This window comes from Artemia franciscana, chromosome 3 (genome assembly GCF_032884065.1).
Source record: "Artemia franciscana chromosome 3, ASM3288406v1, whole genome shotgun sequence".
NCBI lineage: Eukaryota > Metazoa > Arthropoda > Branchiopoda > Anostraca > Artemiidae > Artemia > Artemia franciscana.
In genome coordinates, this window is record NC_088865.1 from 46,211,706 (window position 1) to 46,227,416 (window position 15,711).

A 15,711-nucleotide genomic window follows, 5' to 3' on the forward strand; every position below is an offset into this window, starting at 1 on the left:
CTCCTAATACCTCGCTCTTTACGCTGAAGTATTTTTAGTAATTTCAACTATTTATTCTACGGCTTTTGTGATTCTTTGGTCATTCTTAATGAACTGGGACAAAATTTAAGCTTTAGTGTAAAGAGCGAGGATCTGACAAGGGGGCGAACCCCCTCATATATGTAATAAAAATATGAGAACACAAAAGTTCTTTACGTAAGCTAATTTATAAGTTACGTAAATCTTTTACTAATAAAAATATTCGTAAGAAATTAAAAATTCTAGTTGTCTTTTTAATTAACCAAAAAATCGGAGGGCAACTAGGCTTCCTCCCCTGCTCTTTTTTTCTCAAAATCATTCGATCAAAATTATGAGAAAGCCATTTAGCCAAAAAAAAAAAAATGCAAATTTTGTTTTAATTATTCCTCTGCGGAGAGCCAAAATCAAAACATACATTGATTCAAAAACGTTCAAAAATTAAATAAAAAAAAACAAGTTTTTTTAACTGAAAGTAAGGAGCGACATTAAAACTTAAAACGACCAGAAATTACTTTGTATATGAAAGAGGCTGCTTCCTCATCAACGCCCAGCTCCTTACGCTAAAGTTTTTTTACTGTTTTAAAAATAAGAATTGAGAGAAAGAGTCAAACTTTAGCGTAAAGAGCGAGGTGTTGATGAGGAAGTAGCCTCTTTCATATACGAAGTAATTTCTGGTCGTTTAAGTTTTAATGTCGCTCCTTACTTTCAGTTAAAAAAACTTGTTTTTTTTTATTTAATATACATTAGGTTGAAAACCGACAAGCTTTTATCACCAATAAATACATTTGATGAAAGAACATCAATAATTTTACTCACTATTTGACTGCCAGCTTCGTCAAGATTGAAGAGTGCATTCTCCTCACGCTGGAGGGCTGAAGGAGGCACATTCTTCCTGTTTTGTTGCGTTACCACGGAAAGGCCGGCGATTTCACAATACCTGTTAGTCGCTGGTCTCAAGGGTCCGCAGTAGGAGCCACATCTTCGTTTGCCTTTGCCTTCTTTGCTGGTTGGGGGCATTGGTCCGAATTTTCCTTAAATAGAAATTAAACTTTAGTTTTCCACGATGAAAAAATAAATCTTATTTTCGACATATCCCACGTTAAATTCACTTCGAATAGATCACACCCTTTGCCATCCATACCCCTTTTTAACTTTGTTAGAAACCTTCCGTCAAATCTATATCTGCTCTCAAGCTTAAATTGTCAACTTTCTAAGTAGTTTTCACGTCCCCGACGAGGATAAAAGAAACTATTTTCAATGAATGATATATAGTCAGGGCGCCAGATTCTATATCTCGCTTATTTCGATTAGTACCCATGCCGGAAGGTACAAAAATGTTAAGAGTGGATCCCATGGTAGTCAACCATGCTGAAAACGAATATCGTAGGGCGCATGTTTGCCATTGGGGCGTTTCTGAGATATAGGCCAAAAACACCAAATTTAGCCTATAATAGAGTTCGATGATTCTAATTTTTTTAAAGATAAGATTGGTCAAATCCAGTGTACTCCTATATCAATAGAAAGAAGAGACTCGGGGCTACACGAATATGATTTTTGTTTGTAAAAAAAATAAAAATAGTACACTTTTTATTGCAGTTTTAAAAAAAGTCAGATTTTTGTGAACAAATTTCTAACAGAAAAGCTGAAAACTCGAATTTTTTTCAAGATAAAGCATTTGTTTATATAAAAAAAGAAAGCCCATTTAATTCCGAACACATTGAGCTAAGAAAAAAAGTTTAAATTATTATATCTGGGGGGTCTGCAAGTGTACCCGATAATATTAATTTTGTTTAGTAGCCTGCTACCTAGCGGGAAGTTGATTGATAAGCTAAGCAAAAGAAATTGATAAGCAGAAGTTGAAAAAGAAAAGTGAGTCAGTTAGGAAGGAGAAAAAAAACAATTACTTCAGGTTGATTCAACGTGTGATTCTGACGCAAATACTGATTTGCTGATGGATGATAATGAAGAATATGACACAAATTTGGAAGATCAAAAAACAATTTTTAAAGAAATAGAATTTTTAAAAGCACTTTTGGTGTTGTAAAGTTGGCTGGAAAAATGAGTGTAATTTTTTTGTTTTTGCAGAAGTAAGAGACTTAATGAAAGTAATTTACAAAATTAAATATCACAAGAAACTAGGTGATACTGACTAATTTAGATTTATAAGGACTGATAAAAAGGCATGTTACATTGATCAATCAGATTTAGTATTGGAACTTCCAGTTCTAGTGAAAATGCTTGTCAAATGGAACATCTGTGATTTGAAATTGATGTGTCAATATTTAATCTAATATCTTGCTTTTCCTTCATGAAGCACCAAACAACCATGCAACAGTCGAAAAATCTCTGCGAACGTTCACGGCGATAAGTAAAGCTGTCGGATGTGACGATATGGTGGTCACGCAAGATCTCTTCATTTATAAGCTAGCAGAGGGAGTGAAAAGTAAATACCCCACATCTGTAGAGATGGGAGGCTTCCACCTCCTGCTCAACTAACTGAAGGCATTTGGTAAGATACTGGACAGCTCCGGACTCAAAGAGACTATAGTGCAGGCAAAGCTGCTGCTACCTGGTACATGCGAAAAGGTATTTCAAGGGAAAGGCTACTACCAAGATATCAATGCCTACTGCATACTGTACGAGGCCTTGCTAGCCCTCTACTGGGAGTCCTTGGAAGAGTATCCGAAGCACAAGAAGACTTATCCCGTCTGGACTAGCTGGGTAGTGCCATTGAGTCATTCAGGACTTCATTGGCAAACGGTGCTAACGCGCAAACTGCACTTCAGGAAACAAGCGATACATTAATCACTTTGGCTCCCAAAGTGAATGCCTTCGGAACCCTTCGAAATGCGTCAACCACGTTTGCTTTCTGGCGGTAGTTCTTGGAAATATTTGAAATAGCGATGCAATTCAATCATGCTGAACGAGACTGTGACTGGGAGTCTCATTTGACAGCAACTGTTCGGATGTTGCCATACTTGGTGGTGGCTGACCATCCTCAGTATACAAGATGTCTCATACAGTACCTATATGACATGCGAAGTTTACCACCAACCTTTCCTGATGTACACAGAAGGCTCATGAAAGGATACTTCCCAGTGAAGAGAACGCACACCAGGTTTACTGCCACCTGTTTCGATCAGATACTGGAATGTACAGTGAACAAGGATGCAAAGACGACGGCCGGAATAATAGGAGAACAAATGGATGAGAGGCAGACTGAAGCTTGGATAAGTAGTCAACGTATCCACAGAGACATTGAAATATCACGAAGACAATCAGTCGACGACGACGCGATTACAAATTTCACGGAGATATTGTTCGAGACATTTTAACTACATGTGGCAGTCCGTTCATCAGAGTGGACTTCGACCTAGTGAATATTGTGACGTCAGAAGTTATGGACGATGAGAGGATTGTTTCTGATATTACTTGCGTAGCCACAAAAGGAAAAGAGGTGGTTGAGGACTTTTTGTGCAGCAAGAAAGACGATGTGAAAAAGGTTGTACTCCGAACTTTCCCTTCAGAGAGAAAAACTCAGAAAGTGAATGGTGTCCCTAAAACCGATCTCCTGAGCTCTGAAGTAACAGCCTTGAAGAGAATCATTACTGCTCAGTTGAGCTACGGCGAAGAAAAGGAGAAAGCCGTTGCAAAGATCCTCACAAAAGAGATTCTTCCTTTCCCTCCATTCATTTTTGAACATCTTCCGCAGCAATCAACCAAGCATTCCGCCACAAACATCCTCTGGCTGAAAAATGAGGGTGGGGAACAAAGCTGTGCTGTTGAACTGGATAAGATAAAAAGGAGGACTTTCAGCTTGGCCGGTCACTTTGAAATCCAAAGAAACAGCATCAGCTACAGTACACATCATTGACCTAATGTCCAAGATAAGGTCATATCGGCCTGCCAGGTTTGAAACAGTCAAAACCTTCGCGGAAAGATTGCTTCTATCATTGCTGAATTATCTTCCGGTGGGTATTCCTGAAGTTCACATTGTCGCTCATCGGTACAATGGGCTTTTTGGGAAGCTAACGGACACCGGAGAGTTGATCTCCTTGAAATCAGCATGCAGACTCCGACAAGGGAAAGGGGAAAACCTCCAGATTTCCACTCTTAGCACAATTGAAGAATGGGATGCCGTACTTGCAAGCTCAGCGTCTAAAAGCCGGCTCCTCAAAATTTTGCATGAAACCTGGGAGCAAATGAGTGATCAGCTTCCAAACGCACTCAGCCTTTTTCTCTCAGGTGGGTTCAAGGAGAGATTCAAAGTGTCTCTGGTCAAGCGTGGCTGCTGTCCAACTTTACCAGAACACTGTTACTACGAGGAATGCTCGTCCTCCAGCCACGAAGAGGCTGACCAACGCCTTATGACACATGCCAAGTACACTAGCCGTTACGCTTGTAGCATCGTAGCATCGTTGTGCATGCCAACGACACAGACGTGGCAGTAGCCTGTGTTCATATTTTGAAGAGCTTCAAGCTGAGGGACTGAGTGAACTTTTCTTGAAGTTTTCGACTTACATTATCCCTGTACACGAGCTGGCGGATGGAGTCCACTTGTCCAAAGAGGAGCAGATTATGTTACCGTTCGTGCACTGTCAATCAGGGTGTGAGACAACGAACTTTTTCATCGGCGTCGGGAAAGCTTCTTTCTTAAACACCGCGGTGTCTCCAACTTTTGCCTCAAAAATAGTGTCTGTGACGGAGCAGATCAAGGATGCAGAAGGGAAGCTTTCAGTCGACGCGTTTAGAGAATTTTACGACCTATCAAAATTCCTGGTCTTTGTAAACAATACGGTAAACAGGCCGGATTCAATTCACTGGCCAGTGTAAGGGCTTACATTCGGTGCCAAAAACAAGATGTGAAAAGACTTCCATCTTCTGACGACACCTTCAAGCCATGCATACGAATAGCCATATTCGCTTCATGGATAATCTTGTCGTCAGTACAGGCTCAGCCGAGCATTTCAGATCCACTTGTCCTTGGATGGAAGACAGCTGAAGGGGGAGTAGATGCGGTCGTCTCAAACTGTAAAGAAGCATCCAGCCTGGAATCTTACTGCAGATGCAAAAGTGGAAGATGCAGGAAAGACTGTAGCTGCTCAAAAATGAAAGGATGCTGTAGCTTATACTCCTGCCGCTGAACGAGGAGGGCATGCAGGGAGTCTGACCTTGCCCCCATCTGAATTCTCGGAAGAAGAAAATGAGGAATATTTGTGAAAATTTTATTTGATACCTTTTACTTTTAATTACAACAGGTCCCTAATCAGTTACTATTACCCAATTTTACGGGCATGCCGAGTAAGACAACTCCAATGCGCCGACTGAATCCATCTGTGAAGCAGAATTCTTTCATGTAGTAAATAGCTCAGTCGTATTACTGGCAAATCAGGTCCCAAAAAGGTAATTACAGACGCCTTAGTACACCAGAAAACATATTCGTCCATTCTAAAAAAAAAAAAAAAAAAAAAAAAAAAAAAAAAAAAAAAAAAAAAAAAAAAAAAAAAAAAAAAAAAAAAAAAAAAAAACACTTTTTAGTCAACATTTTTTTAAACCTATTTTTATTTTTAAGTAAAAGTTAAAAATTTTAAACAGTTAGGAAGTTTGAAGTATTCCTACCCTTTGAAGAAAAAAAATATGTCCCTTTTCACGATACAGCTAGTGATCATTTCAATGACACTAAAAAAAAATCACAAACCTTTTAAAAATAAAAATAGTTTATATGTTTTTAGCTCAAATTGTAGGAATTGAATGCACTTTCTTTTCGAATATAAAAAAAAATTGTTGCCTTAAAGAAATTTCGAGTTTTTAGCCTTTCTTTGAGATATTTGTTGAAATTTACAGCACTTATTTTGAAACTGCAGTAAATAGAGAAAAAAATAGTGTTTTTTTTTTCAATTTAAATATCACATTCTTGTAGATCTAGATCTCTTCTTTCGATTGATATGACATTACGCCAGATTCCTCAACCCAATAAGTCGCAAAAAAATCCTGAATCGTCACACTTAGTTATAGGCGAAATTTGGCGTTTTTGGCCTATATCTCAGAAACGCCCCAACGGCGAACTCGCGCCCTACGATATTTGTTTTCAGCATGGTCGACTACCCTAGGATCCGTCCTCAGCATTTTTGTACCTTCCGGCATGGGTGGGTGCACGATACAGAATCTGGCGCTCTGACTAATAGATAAAATGTCTAAAAAATTTGCCGTTATTCCGCTGCTTGGGAACTTTAATGCTTTAATTTCAGGCCAAGAATTCGAAATCCAGATCATAGTGCAGCAAATAATTGAGAATACAGGGCTTCCTTTAAACCCGAGTACCCAGATTCACAGTCATTTCCTCAAAGCGCGATCAAATAGGATTGGTATATGCTTCAAAATTGCTTCCTAGGTAAAGTCTGTATGCCCGGCTCTGAAAGTTTTATTTTCAAAAGATAACTCCTCTCCAAGATAGCAAAAGGCAGTTAAACTATATTTATTTACTTTTTTGGGGGGGGGTAGGGTAATCTGTCTATAAGAAGCAACTTTTCATGAGAAATACGTATAATAAATAGGGTACTCTATAGGAAAAAGCCATACAATCAGTAAACTTTTAGTCTTCGGTCTACAGATACATCTGACCTACTTCAGGGGGGGGGGCTCACATTATAGTTAAAACGACACACTTCCTATTCCCTACCATGGAACCCCCCACTAAAAAATGTAATTGATGTAAATATTATTTCTTAATTTTAGTGAAAATAATAAGCTTTTTCCGTTAAAATGTCGCTCCTTTTTCCATATTTACTTTTGAGTTGGAATTGACCGTACAAAGCAGATGTTACAAGCGACCCTTTTTAGTAATTAACTATTGTGTAATAACTTGCGTTTATCCCTCTCACCGACTAGATGTTGAGCGGTTAAATTGGGCAAGTATTTAGAATAAACACATTTTCAATCAAATAAAAATATGCGTTTTCTTGCACAAATAATATTTTTATATTCTGTCAAGCCCAATGTTTATCCTTCAATATATGACATATTTACATATCTATTTTTGTGCTTGAAAGGCGTCAATTTTCCAAGCAGTGCAAATGTTAGAAGCGACCCTTTTCTTTAGCAATTAATCAGCAAATACTAATTTATTCGTACCCCTCATCGAATAGATTTTAACCGTTTGAAATGGAACTAGTCAGAATTTAAGTCACCGCTTTAAGAAAAAAATCAAGGATTTAAAGTAGAAAATGACTCGCCAATTTGATCAGGAAAAAACTTTATTTGTGATCTGGTTGCCCTGGTTAAGTGCTAATAGCGGGTTTAATTTACCAGTTGGTAAGAATACACCCTTTCGCACAATTAGCGTAACATCGACCATTCGCTAGAAGCTAAGACTTTTTTGTGACTGGTGGCGAAACTAAGGCTTTAACCCAGGCATCTTTTTACAAAATTTTTAATCTTCTGCTAGAATAGCAAGAGGTACATTGAAAATGCGGAGGAGAAAAGCATATATTTTAACGTGATGACCGAGATATATTTTTCTTCAATGGGGGCTTTTTTATGGGGGAGTGGGATGGAGTTTTAGTTGTTTATCCATTATAGAGTCATGGTAGGTTAAATTTAACTATAATACTGATCATTTTTGGTGGTGGGGGGTACATATAGAGAGACTCTCCAGCATCTAAGCAGAAATCTAATTTTTCTTCAACTTTCTGGAAGCATCCATTTTTTTTTTAAATGAAGTGATATTCTCAAAATCTAATACAAGACTGATGAGGAAGTTCCTTCAATACCCGTTTTCTACCCCACCCCTGGAAATAATAAAGAATTCCCCGTTCCTGGTAGAAGGATAGGAATCCAATGTTCCTAGAAAAGTAATAGCGGATCACGTGATGCTTCTGTTTCCTGAAAATAGAGGGACACCCTTTGTTTGTCATGCTACTAGAATAACAAAACTTTTTTCCTAGAAAATCAATAGACGTCAAGACTCTACAGCGGTTCTGGTCCTAGAAATGGCGGAAAATTCTTGGTTTGAAGACTGCGGAGGGCTATGTATGTGTGTGTTTGTGTGTGAAGCACGAGCATATTGAACTAAATATTTTTTTATTTTACAACCGGGACTTCCCCGCCTGACTAGCAGACAAAAAAGTCCTATTGTATAATATCCATATAAATCCTGAAGTAAACAACCCCCTATTATGTAACAAATACTTGTCTGTGTAGTCATACGGGGGTTTTGACCGCTTGTACAGACGGCAGGGGGGGTACTGACCATTCAGAACACATGGCTTCTAAGAATGGTAGGGGTACTGTCTGTTTAAAACTATTGAAGGGATACAACTAGTATTGCCCTTTTGGTCAGTTAAACATCTCTCTCATCATGTCCTGGAAGTTTCAACTTAATACAATTAGCCTTTGCTATGACAATACTGATATGACCTTTTAAAAACCTGAATATTAATATAATTCCTGAAATTTTCATCGTAATCCTAGTAAGTCTTGCAAGTAGTTGCAAATAAAAATAGGAGTTGAAGTAATAGTAGCGGTAAGTGTATTAGTTGTAGTGGAGGGTAATATCACTAAATGCACATTTTGCCTTTGTGTCAAATGATCTTCTCCTTTAAGCATTCTCTGAAGGTTCTGACTTAATGCCCAAATCCATTCTTGAAATACGCTCTTTTGACAATGTGCATGCACTTGATGTCTTTTGACTTAGTTCGATTTCACTCTCAATATTTTGTTCATAGATCTTGTTGAGAAGCTGAAAAATCAAAGTATAACAGAAAAAACTATCTTGTCTAGTTTTGATGCAGTTTCCATGTACACTCCATGCGATGTCCTTAAATGTGAACAGTCCTTACAAAAAAAAAATTATAAGAAAATTCTGCTTGGTCAGATTATAAAATCTTAGAAATTGAGACAATAATTACGCTTGTACGTCTTTGCAACAAGTTTTTTGTTGTATTTTATGTTAGAAAACTTTTTCCTTCAGATCAAGGGCCGACCCATCGGCACTGTTTTATCTCCTTTTTTGGCAAATTTTTACAAGGATTTCATAGAACAATCTGCTTTAAATAGTTTCCCCTTAAAACACTCTCTCTGTTTTCGCTTCGATGATGATATTCTTGCTGTTTGGGAACATGGTTAGGACTCTCTAAAAGATTTTTTGGCACATTTGAACTCTTTTGGTTCGAATCTTCAATTCACAATAAAACTTGAAGATTCAGAAAAGCTCTCTTTCTTGGATGTTAGACCAAACTTGATGAAACTTATATATTTTAAATCAGCATAAAACTGCGTTTCTTTTGATGTAACTATTGATATTAAAATTCCATACAGGGCGACTTTCATTCGCACTTTTCTAAAATAAGCTGAAAATTTTTAAGCGTAATGAATTTTTTTTTGTAAATTACATTTACAAAGAAACGAAGATTTCAAAATGACTTCGTTAATCAGTTAACGAAACGTTGTAAAGCAATCGGTATAAATAGAGAATCTTGTAGCTAAAGCAAATTTAAGAAATTAAATATAAGACTGAACAATTCAATAGAGCTACTGCTATTCAGAGAGTAGTCCAATTAAAATCTGTTTTCGAATATTCTTGTATTTCTATTACTTCATATTCTAATATACTGCATTATTCCTATCTTTTCCAATGTTTTGGGTGATTAGTGATGTTGAACATGCTCTATTAAAAAAAAAATAAATTTTATTGAAAAAGAAAAAAGAAAGATTATTGGTGAAAAGATGATAATTGATTCATGTACGGTTATTTGAAATACAAAGAAAATTTGACTGATCTTATCACTAGTTCAAGTTCTTTATTATTCTTTAACTATACATATTCGAACCATTCAGATAACATCCCCGGCAGGGAGACTGGCTCGAAAGCCGGGCGACGCTACAAAAAGTAAAAACAAACAAACCCAGAAGAAACGGATGTCATCACACTTCTCACTCTATCTCACACCAAAAAATATTTATTAAAATTATTCTCAATATTTATCCGATAGCTGAAGGGCCGAGAGCTACTCACAAATTAATTTTTACTAATTAGCACAGCTTTGTTTTAGTTTTTAATGTTAATAGCGATAGACTCTGATCAAAAAAATATTCACATGTGTTCCAATAATTTGTTATAACATTTTTAGGCAAAAATCTAGACCGTTCGGAGACAATGAAAGGCACAGGAAAGACAATGAAAGGCACTGGAAAAAATTATTTAAAACAATCTGGTTGCATAACCTTTAGATTACGGACACGGAAAAGTACACATTGAAAAGCTAAGATTTGTCTAGCCGGAATGATACTAAAATAACTGTAAAGACTCTTAGTTGGAGATTTACCAGGAAGAGAAACTGGGGAATAAAATAACATCTTAAGGATTCTCATTGCTTCATTTTGTAAATTCAAAATAGGAGAAATATGAGACTGAAACGTACTCAAATAAATAATAGAACAATAATTAACAAACGAATGAACAAGAGAAAAATAGATTGATTTTAAAGCATAAAAAGGAAGGAAAAATTTAAGACAATGCATTACAGCTACGTTCCTTCCTAACTTAAGCCTTAGGCTACTGATATGAGCTTTCCAGCTTAAATTCTGATCAACAATGACTCCAAGATACCGAGTTGTTTGCACTCCATTTATTTTTATTACTCAACCTCCAAATGTGACTTCAACCTCTGGTGACGCTGGTACTGCAGTAGAAGTTCTTGAAAAAACCATAAAAAGAGTCTTTGAAGTGTTGACAACTAATTTGTTACAATGGAAAGAGTGAAGCATCTTTCTCAGTGATAATTCGAGATTTGATTTTAGAGATTGATGATCTATGTCGCAGGTAGAGTTGACTGTATCATCAGCAAACAGTAAACTGAGATCCATATCAGTCCTATGGCAGGTCGGGCTTAGAGGGAGATCGTTTACATTGATAAGAAATAACAGTGGTCCAAGTATGGGCCCCTGAGGAACCCCCACAGCATTAGATAGGTTTTCCTCATCTCAAATGTAGCCATTTGCATCCAATATTTGTTTTCTGTCCTTGAGGTAATATTCAATTAGGAGACTCGCTTGTCCTCTAACACCGCAATTATGTAGCTTAGATAGTAGAATTTTATGAGAAATTAGTGTCGAAAGCTTTTTTTATGTCAACAAATATTGTTGCAGGTAGCAGACCTTTATCCACAGCATCATTCAAAAAATGGGTTAGCATTAATATTGATGTTCTGTAGAGTATAAAGACCTGAACCCAAATTGAAATGGGTTGAAAAAATTTGTTTTCTTCAAAAACCTGTTCAACCTGTTATATATACACATTTCAATAACTTTGCTAAAAGCGGACAAAATGGAAATAGGTCGATAATTGGATGGATCTTGCTTGTTTCCTCCTTTATGTAGGGGAAAAACTCGAGCAGTTTTCATCACTTCAGGGAAAGATCCGTGTCAATGGTTTGTTTTAATAGATAAGTAGATGAGCAATCCGTTTTTTCAGATTCTTGATTTTTACCAGATTCTTGAGTTCCACTTCAGTCACAGAAGAGAGAAATATGGAAGAATCGACAGGATGTGGTAGAAAGTCGCAAAATCCAGATTCCACATCCAAGAAGTCATTCAAATTACTGTTTACGGTGGTCTCTCCAATCCTAGCAAAGTACTGGTTCATTTTCTCGGCTACCTTTTGCTTACCATTCACTGTTGATCCATCCGATACATTCATTGATTCGGGAAGCCCTTGACTTTTGCTTTTGTTAAGACAATCGTTAATTATTGTGCAGGTCTTTTTTAGAGATCCTTCAGCTCCGAGAAACAGTTTCTCAAAATGAATCTTCTTCGCCCATCTTATCAGTCTTGTAAGATGGTTTTTAAAAGATTTGAATGTACTTTCATTATTTGATGTGGAAGAATTAATGTATTCAGCGTAAAGTCGATTTTTTCCTCAATACTCTTAAGCAAGCCTCTTGTTATCCATGGCTTTACAGGCACCTGGTACTTTTTACACCTTTTCTTCACAAGATGGCACGTTTCATTTAAAGCATTCTGAAATGTTTCTGTAAACGACATTGATACAAATTCAACGTCATCTGACTCCAAGCATTGCGACCAATCAGTACAAAGTAAATTGGCATTTAATAGCTTAACCGAACCTTGACCCATCCTTCTAGATTTTTTAATTTGACCCTTTTCACCGGAATACCGGAGAAACTCGCTCATAAGAATAAAATGATCAGACACATCCGTAAGTATTACATCACATGACCCAACAGGGAAATTTACAAGTTGATTATCAATAATAGATGCATTTTGATTTGTAACCCGAGTTGGAATCCAGAAGGATGGAACAAAGCCAGCAGCCAATGATGTAGTAAGGAAGTCTGTAGCCAGAGTACTCGAAGGCGCAGAAGTACTTGAGTCATGACTTACTGAAGAAGTGTCAATGTTAAAGTCTCCCATGAGAATGATTTTTCTTTTCTTGGAACTGACCATCATAGCAAATTCTTCAAATATATCCAAATATTTCTTGGTGCTAGAATTAGGAGGGCGGTAGAACATGCATAAAAGAACCTCTCAGATGCTATGGTGACTTCGATAACCAGAAATACGAACAGTATTTCCTCATATAGAGTCAAAATCTTCAATTTCTTCAAAATGCAAAGAAGTATGGATGCAGAATACAAGTCCTCCTTTCTGATTACTCATTTTTTTTTTCTGAAGAATTTGGTATCCTTGAATATTTGCCACATTCAGGGTATTTGCATTCAATAAAGTCTCACAAAGCCCCATAACTCCTATCCCATTACCAGGAAGGAACGTAGATAAAAAAAAATCTAGGCTAGAAAGCACCCCACAACAATTCCAACTCGCAAGTCTAAAAAGGCCACTATTAACAGGAATAATTTCTTCAGGTAAAAGATACTTGTTATAGGGTAAATTATCAACAAGAGGGTCTTGGGCTAGATCATCACCTATATTTATTGAATTTAATATTTTACTCAACTCAGTAGAGTATCTCTCAAACCGTTTCAGTCTATCAGACATATCAACAAAATTACATAGCAAAATAATTTGCTTTTAAATTACTTGCCAAATAGTATCCAAAAGCTTGAGACATAGTGAAAAGCACGAAACATACCGGACCCTCTGGTGATGGACATAAATTCGAAAAGATCAAAGGCTCAATACCAAATAATGGTGCTGTAAAAGGAGAAGCAGCAGAACAAGAACCTTGTATTTTTTAAGATAGATAAAAAAGAAAACAGAAAAAGAAAGTACACTGAAACAAAACGAGAAACAGCGGAATAGGGCACATGGAAAACAAAATAACAATGCGCGAAGACAAACAATAAACTTTACTCGTCCAATGCAATTAACTGAAGATACTAAAACAAAGGAACACTAATTAAACACGAGACCAAGAAGATGCAGTAAAAACTTTTGTTTCAAGCCTAACATCAGTCCACTTTTGGCACACTCTGGAAGATACGATTTCACCTTTTGAGTTCATTTCTTTCGCCACCCCAAGCAATTCACTTCTTCGGGAATTCAATACGGGTGGCAGATCCGTACATATAACAATACCCACATATAACAATACCACTTGATTTGAGTTTGCCAACTTTTGACATAATCAACTGCAGTTCTCTCTCACAACCGGCCGAGATTAAAACAGGCTTCGTTTGCTGTCTAGACTTGTTACCGCGTTGACGCGAATCAGTAACATTTGACGACCGAGGAGTGATGCGATAGCATTTCATCAGGTTGATAGGTTCTGTGACTTCAAATTTGTTTCTAATAAAGTTTGAGACTGAAACTTCCATCTTTTCTGAAACTTTTTCTTCAGGAAGCCCGTGAATGAGTAGATTAATCTTTCTTTCTTTTACTTCAAAGGCTAGCAGCCGCTTTTCCAACGAGGTCATTTGGTCATCTAAGGCTAACTCAAGCTCAGAAATTTTATGGTCTTGCAACACAGCCTCATCCTTTAGAATTTTATTTTCTGCCGAAATTGACTCTAGATTTGTAGAAACTTGAGCTTGTGCCGTCAGAATTTTGTCCAACTTCTCATTGATCAGCTTCTTGAAGCTCAAAGGACGACTGAGTGACTACTGACATTGTAAAATTTCAGCTATAATCCGCAAAAAATGAGCAGTATTAGTCTTCCATTATTCTCTTCCGTACACGAAATAACAAGCACTTTTCTTGAATATGGGCAGGCCCACGATAGAATTGGTAATCACCCTTGGAAAGGTGGCCCAGTGGAACATGAATTGCGGGACACGGTACACCTTTATAATTATATTCCAATGCCACTGAATTAAAGCCAAAGTTTGTTCAAATAACTCGTAAGAAATTGACGATTTTCACAAATGGAAATAAATATTGTGTGGTCACCAGTGTTGACGCTTGCGACGGGGGAACTGCCTCTCTCCTGCTTGCAAATTAGGGTTACATTAATGTCTTATTATATTGCTTTACGTCTACACTCTTTGAATGCTCAAAGATAATAATAGAGTGGCACTCTATAGCTATGACCTTCGAAAGTGTCTCATCATTAGTGTAGCATGCCGCTGTTTGCATAGCCAGTGATTGACATCTCTCATGTTTGGGGAAACATGATATAATTCCATTTTTAATGTAATTATCTATTTTTAAAAATAGATAATTCCACTATCAATTTTTTTGCCGTATGTTATTCATGTTGGCACATGTTGCATGTTTATTTAATGTTAGATTTTCTGACCGTTGAAATTGACAGAAATTAATTTAAAAAATCTAAATTTTTTTATGAAAGAAAAAGAAAAAAGCTAAAGGTTAAAGTAAACAAGAATGACTGCTTCACAGCTGATACAAAATATATCTATAGAAAGAATTAAAATAAATCTATTCATGTTATTTCCCTATATTTATATATTTTCAAAAATCTTAATCTCATCCCGGTTTCTGGACTTTTCAAACATTTCATGTCAATTCTAGTGGCTAGTGGCAATGAAAAGTTCTAGTGGCCTTTTCAAGTGACCAAAAAAATTGGAGGGCAACTAGGTTACTTACTGCATACTGCTTCACAGCTGATCCAACATATATCTAAAGAAAGATTTAAAATAAATCTACCCATGGTATTTCCCTATATTTCTATATTTCCAAAAATCTTAATCTCATCCCGGTTTTCTGACCGTTGAAATTGACAGAGATTAATTTTTAAAATCTACATTTTTCAAACAGTTCGTGGTGACGAACTATAGTAAGGAGCTAGCCGGCTCAATAGTAACCAAAACTTAAAAAAAACAAAACAATTTATACATCCAATGAATCAGATTTTTACGCTGATTTTAGTCTTAACCATCAAAAGTTGCGAAACTGAGAATCTTAATGAAAATCACACCATCAGATTCAGCATATCAGAGAGACCTATTGTAGAATTTTCAGACTCCTATCTACAAAAATTTGGAATCTTGTATTTTTTGCCAGAAGAAAAATCACGGATGCATGTATATTCGCTTATATGTTATTTGTTTTGTTTTGCTTTTCCCACGGGCAATTGTATTGATCCAGTGGTCCTAGACTGTCGTGAAAGGGCTCATTCTAAAAGAAATTAAAAGTTCCGGTGCCTTTTTTTAAGTGACCAAAAAAATTTGGAGGGCAACTAGGCCCCCTCCCAAGCTCATTTTTTCCCAAAGTCATCGTATCAAAATTTCAAGATGGCCATTTTATTCAGCCTAGCCA

General features: G+C 36.6%; 1 long non-coding RNA gene across 8 annotated transcripts in view; it reads right to left on the minus strand.

Annotated features, from left to right (window-relative positions):
• LOC136025326 (uncharacterized) overlaps positions 1 to 15,711 on the minus strand; it is a 101,772-nt gene that overhangs the window by 42,176 nt on the left and 43,885 nt on the right. For 7 of the 8 annotated variants that reach the window (XR_010617059.1, XR_010617063.1, XR_010617058.1 and 4 more), the window contains one exon: positions 835 to 1,049. This is a non-coding gene — a long non-coding RNA (uncharacterized LOC136025326). Of the gene's footprint in view, positions 1 to 834; positions 1,050 to 9,537; positions 14,420 to 15,711 lie in introns of those variants that run through there. The other variant, XR_010617061.1, reaches the window with a different exon arrangement.